At 46.4% G+C, this 6,562-nt stretch overlaps 1 pseudogene; it reads left to right on the top strand.

Annotated features, from left to right (window-relative positions):
* Positions 1–5,886, top strand: part of LOC112073132 (potassium voltage-gated channel subfamily B member 2-like) — a 12,099-nt pseudogene extending 6,213 nt beyond the window's left edge.
* The last annotated feature ends 676 nt before the right edge of the window (positions 5,887–6,562 follow it).

The following is a 6,562-nucleotide window of genomic DNA, read 5'->3' as shown; positions in this document are numbered from 1 at the left end:
GTGCTAAGCTTGTGACTCATTTATATTCTCTAGGGTGCTAGGCTGTGACTCATATTATATTCATCTAGGGTTGCTAGGCTGTGACTCATTTATATTCTCTAGGGTGCTAGGCTGTGACTCATTTATATTCCCTGGGTGGTAGGCTGTGACTCATTTATATTCTCTAGGGTGCTAGGCTGTGACTCATTTATATTCCCCTGGGTGGTAGGCTGTGACTCATTTATATTCTCTAGGGTGTTAGGCTGTGACTCATTTATATTCTCTAGGGTGCTAGGCTGTGACTCATTTATATTCTCTAGGGTGCTAGGCTGTGACTCATTTATATTCTCTAGGGTGCTAGGCTGTGACTCATTTATATTCTCTGGGGTGCTAGGCTGTGACTCATTTATATTCTCTGGGGTGCTAGGCTGTGACTCATTTATATTCTCTAGGGTGCTAGGCTGTGACTCATTTATATTCCCCTGGATGCTAGGCTGTGACTCATTTATATTCTCTAGGTTGCTAGGCTGTGACTCATTTATATTCTCTAGGGTGCAGGCTGTGACTCATTTAAATTCTTAGGGTGCTAGGCTGTGACTCATTTATATTCTCTGGGGGCTGGCTGTGACTCATTTATATTCTCTAGGGTGCTAGGCTGTGACTCATTTATATTCTCTAGGGTGTTAGGCTGTGACTCATTTATATTCTCCAGGGTGCTAGGCTGTGACTCATTTATATTCTATAGGGGTGCTAGGCTGTGACTCATTTATATTCTCTAGGGTGCTAGGCTGTGATCATTTATATTCTCTAGGGTGCTAGGCTGTGACTCATTTATATTCTCTAGGGTGCTAGGCTGTGACTCATTTATAATTCCTGGGTGGTAGGCTGTGACTCATTTATATTCTCAGGGTGCTAGGCTGTGACTCATTTATATTCTTAGGGTGCTAGGCTGTGACTCATTTATATTCTCTGGGGTGCTAGGCTGTGACTCATTTATTTCTCTGGGTGCTAGGCTGTGACTCATTATATTCTCTAGGGTGCTAGGCTGTGACTCATTTATATTCTCCTAGGGATGCTAGGCTGTGACTCATTTATATTCTCTAGGGTGCTAGGCTGTTGACTCATTTAATATTCTCTAGGGTGCTAGGCTGTGACTCATTTATATTCTCTAGGTGTCTAGGCTGTGACTCATTTATATTCTCTGGGGGCTGGGCTGTGACTCATTTATATTCTCTAGGGTGCTAGGCTGTGACTCATTTATATTCTCTAGGGTGCTAGGCTGTGACTCATTTATATTCTCTAGGTGCTAGGCTGTGACTCATTTATATTCTATAGGGTGCTAGGCTGTGACTCATTTATATTCTCTAGGGTGCTAGGCTGTGTCATTTTATTCTCTAGGGTGCTAGGCTGTGACTCATTTATATTCTCTAGGGTGCTAGGCTGTGCTCATTTATATTCTATGAGGGTGCTAGGCTGTGACTCATTTATATTCTATAGGGTGCTAGGCTGTGACTCATTTATATTCTCTAGGGTGCTAGGCTGTGACTCATTTATATTCTCTAGGGTGGTTAGGCTGTGACTCATTTATATTCTCTAGGGTGCTAGGCTGTGACTCATTTATATTTTCTAGGGTGTAGGCTGTGACTCATTATATTCTATAGGGTGCTGGCTGTGACTCATTATATTCTCTAGGTGCTAGGCTGTGACTCATTTATATTCTCTAGGGTGCTAGGCTGTGACTCATTTATATTCTCTAGGGTGCTAGCTGTGACTCATTTATATTCTCTGGGGTGTTAGGCTGTGACTCATTTATATTCTTCTCTGGGGTGCTGGCAGTGACTAATTTAAATTCGCTAGGATGTTTAGGCTGTGACTCATTCATATTCTCTGGGTGTTAGGCTGTGACTCATTTATATTCTCTGGGGTGCTGGGCTGTGACTCATTTATATTCGCTAAGATGTTAGGCTGTGACTCATTTATATTCTCTGGGGTGCTGGGCTGTGACTAATTTATATTCTCTGGGTGCTGGGCTGTGACTCATTTATGTTCTCTGGGGTGCTGGGCTGTGACTCATTTATATTCGATAGGATGTTAGACTGTGACTCATTTATATTCTCTGGGGTGCTGGCTGTGACTCATTTATATTCTCTGGGGTGCTGGGCTGTGCTCATTTATTTCTCTAGGGTGCTAGGCTGTGACTCATTTATATTCTCTGGGGTGCTAGGCAGTGACTCATTTATATTCGATAGGATGTAGGCTGTGACTCATTTATATTCTCTGGGGTGCTGGCTGTGACTCATTTATATTCTCTAGGGTGCTAGGCTGTGACTCATTTATATTCTCTAGGCTGTTAGGCTGTGACTCATTTATATTCTCTAGGGTGCTAGGCTGCGACTCATTTATATTCTCTGGGTGCTGGGCTGTGACTCATTTATATTTCTGGGATGCTAGGCTGTGACTCATTTATATTCTCTAGGCTGTTAGGCTGTGACTCATTTATATTATCTGGGTGTTAGGCTGTGACTCATTTTATATTCTCTGGGGTGTTAGGCTGTGACTCATTTATATTCTCTGGGGTGCTGGGCTTTGACTCATTTATATTCTCTAGGGTGTTAGCTGTGACTCATTTATATTCTCTAGGGTGTTAGGCTGTGACTCATTTATATTCTCTGGGGTGTTAGACTGTGACTCATTTATATTCTCTAGGTGTTAGACTGTGACTCATTTATATTCTCTAGGGTGTTAGGCTGTGACTCATTTATATTCTCTAGGGTGTTAGACTGTGACTCATTTATATTCTCTAGGGTGTTAGGCTGTGACTCAAGATTCACCAACCGTTCTCTGCTATGAATTGGCAATGGAAGGGAAAGTCATATAAATGTAAGATATTACATGGTACATTACATCTCACCTTGGTGTGTGTGTGTGTGTGTGTGTGTGTGTGGTGTGTGTGTGTGTGTGTGTGTGTGTGTGTGTGTGTGTGTGTGTGTGTGTGTGTGTGTGTGTGTGTGTGTGTGTGTGTGTGTGTGGTGTGTGTGTGTGTGTGTGTGTGTGTGTTTCTGGCTACAGACCGCATCGTACCACTTTTAAAGGGGTATGGTTTTGCAGTTTTTTTCTTCAAGAGCAGAACATAGCTACTGTTTAATATTTGTATTCTTGATTTAATCATCGGATTTAACAGTGTTGCTTCCATCCCTATCCTTGCCTCCGAACTTGAACTAGGGACCAAAAACATAATACTTTTATATGAAAACATGTTTCTATTCAGATTTTTTCAAGGGGTGATGCAAAACCCTCAGCATCCCTACTTCCTGTGCTACTTCCTGTGCTATTTCCTGTGCTACTTCCTGTGCTATGCCACGGACCCTCTGAACACGTGTCGTCCGTATAGTAGCAATGCCAGTCAGATCACAAAAGCTGCAGAGTAGCAGTCCTTACAGGACAGTGGTCCTTACAGAGTAGCAAGGATCTCTCTCAAAAAGGAGAAATTAAGGTCTCTCTCTCTCTCTCCCTCCTTCTCTCCCTGTCTGTCTCAAAGGTCCCCTGAACATCATTGACCTGCTGGCCATCCTCCCTTACTACGTCACCATCTTCCTGACGGAATCCAACAAGAGCGTTCTACAGTTCCAGAACGTCCGGCGTGTGGTGCAGATTTTCCGGATCATGAGAATATTGAGGATTCTGAAGCTGGCCAGACATTCCACAGGGCTGCAGTCTCTAGGTCTGTATGCATGTTGTTTAGCCCAGTGTCTATTAGTCCTGGTCCTGGTGACCCAAATGGGTGCTCGTCTTACGCACCTGATTCCACCAATGAAAGGTTCGATTCATTTATTCACAGGAATCAGATGTATAGTGCTACGGCAAAAATAAAAATGAGCACCTCTTTGGGTCCCCAGGACCAGTACCAGGACCAAGACTAAGAACCACTGTTGTTTGACTCATTGAGAGCATACAGTTTTAGTTGTTCTACTCTAATCTGATCTAGGTTTCACCCTGAGGAGGAGTTACAATGAGCTGGGCCTGCTCATCCTCTTCCTTGCCATGGGCATTATGATCTTCTCCAGCCTCGTCTTCTTCGCCGAGAAGGACGAAGACGCCACCAAGTTTACCAGCATCCCCGCTTCCTTCTGGTGGGCCACTATCACTATGACTACGGTGGGTTACGGTGACATCTACCCTCAGACTCTGCTGGGTAAGATAGTCGGGGGTCTCTGCTGTATTGCCGGGGTGTTGGTCATCGCTCTGCCCATCCCCATTATCGTCAACAACTTCTCTGAGTTCTACAAGGAGCAGAAGAGGCAGGAGAAGGCCATAAAGAGGCGGGAGGCCCTGGAGAGGGCCAAGAGGAATGGTAGTATCGTCTCAATGAACCTGAAGGACGCGTTCGCCCGGAGTATGGAGCTGATGGATGTAGTCGTGGAGAAAGGAGGAGAGGACAACCACCTGTCCCCCAGCCGCTGGGCCGGCACACCCAAATGCGTCGCCTCTAACACCAGTCTTCATTCCACGGATAAGACGTTCCCCGAATCCATCCTCCTGGGGTCCACCCACCGCATCACCATCACCACCAGCAGCAGCCCCCAGCGACGGCACCTCGGTAGCCCCGAATTCAGAGGCGGTATCCCCGAATTCAGAGGCGGTACCTCTCAGCTTCTTAACGCTCAGAACCTAGAAACCATGTACAACCAGATGGCCAGGTCTCAGTCCTTCACCAACCTCAACACTTCCTGTTCCCTGAGCACCATGAGCACCTCAACCGGCTTCACCGCCACGACAACCCCAGAGTTGCAGCAGCATCAGCACCCGGGGTCCCCTCCTGCCCCGGCCCCGACCTTACAGAAAGTAGAACTGGAGATGCAGGAAGTCCCGCACTCTTCTTCTTCGACGGAGCCCTTGCTGAAGGAAGGTGAAGGAATACAGAGCCTGCCCAGCATGGATAGCATCGCCAGCTGCAGGGACGAGTTTGGGGAAGGCTCTGTATATGGAAGGAAGTTCCCTCCGTCTCTGGACCTCCTCCCAGAGTCGAGGGTCGATGACGTCCAAAGCCCCCAAGATGCCACCCTCCTCAAAGACAGGATGTATGGGTTTGTTCCCTATGACCAAGATGGTGCCACAAAGTCCCCCAGAGACGACACAGAGAGCTTCAACAGAACTGTCGAGAACATCCGGAACTCCCTGAGAGGCAGCACCAACCCTGTCGTCAAGGGAACCAAAGGGTTAAAGGTCATTTTCATCGAGGGCCCCCCCACCGAGGTCCCCCCGACGCCACCCAGCACCACCTCACCCCAGGACATTAGCTCCAGCCTCATGGAGGATGAGTCCCCTGAAGGGGAGACCACACCGCTCCTCCCCAGCACAGAGGCCCTCGACCTGGGCACAGAAGACGAGATCTTCCCACTGTCCCCTGAGAGGCTGATGGTAGTGGTGGACACCCCGCCAGGGGACGAGGACACCCCGGACCAGAGTCTCGGGGGTCAAGGGTTGACCAACGAGGAGAACCACGAGGAGAAGAACCTGATGGAGACAGCGGGAGCGGCAGGAGAGGCATCAGCGGGGAACTGCACCCAGGGTGTGATGGGGGGAGGGGCAAGTGGGGAGGGTAAGGTCGACATCAACCAAAGTGGACACAAAGCAGAGAACCACATGTTCACACCAGAGATCCCCCTGATAACCGGGGACAGCAGTATGTCCCCAACCTGTGAAACCAGCATGTAACTGTAGGGGGCGCTCTGAGGAAAAAGACCCACTGGAACTACAATTCAATAACCTGCTGAGAAATACGACGAAGAATGAGGAAATAGGAGGAAAGTGAGATGAGAGAAAAAGGGCCAGATAGTGGAAGAGATATTTTTGCATGGCATGACAAGTCCCTTTTACGTGTGTTGTTGTTTATTGCCAAAACAGAGACTGCAGTAGTTTGTTGCCGAAACAGAGACTGCAGTAGTTTGTTGCCGAAACAGAGACTGCAGTAATTTTGCAGACTTAAAACTTTGGGGCTCAAATCGAGAAACTCGTATGGACATATTTAAGAGGAGGACATTTTCAATCCTGATGTATATTTCAGTATTTTCTAGCAACAGTAAAAAATGCTTATCTTTAAAAAAAAGCATGCATTTAAAAATAGATATATAGGTATATTTGACGGTGCTTAGTTTGCTGAAAGCGCTCAACAAAGGCAATGACAATTCACAGAAGAAGAGGCAGAAAAAAATCCACGTTCGCCAAAGGTACAAATATTTCTAATGTGAGGAGAAAGGGAGTAATGCCAGACCTCAGACCGAGGGTGTGTTCCAAATAGCACCCTATTCCCTACATAGTACACTACTTTAGACCAGAGCCTATGGCACCATATTCCCTAAATAGTACACTACTTTAGACCAGAACCCTAAGGGGGTGTTACAACGCAGCGACCTATGACAAACATATCATGACCTTTCGTTTAAATGCAATGTGTAAAAACCATGAGGACTATGTCATGTTTTTGTATGTATGAACTGTATTGTTAACATTTGTCTTCGGGTTTGCGTTATAATTGGTTTGGGTTTTCAATGTAATAATGTCATGCTCATTGGAAATAATGTTT

Source organism: Salvelinus sp. IW2-2015, unplaced genomic scaffold, assembly GCF_002910315.2.
Source record: "Salvelinus sp. IW2-2015 unplaced genomic scaffold, ASM291031v2 Un_scaffold2161, whole genome shotgun sequence".
NCBI lineage: Eukaryota > Metazoa > Chordata > Actinopteri > Salmoniformes > Salmonidae > Salvelinus > Salvelinus sp. IW2-2015.
This window is presented reverse-complemented; position numbering and strand designations above follow the sequence as displayed.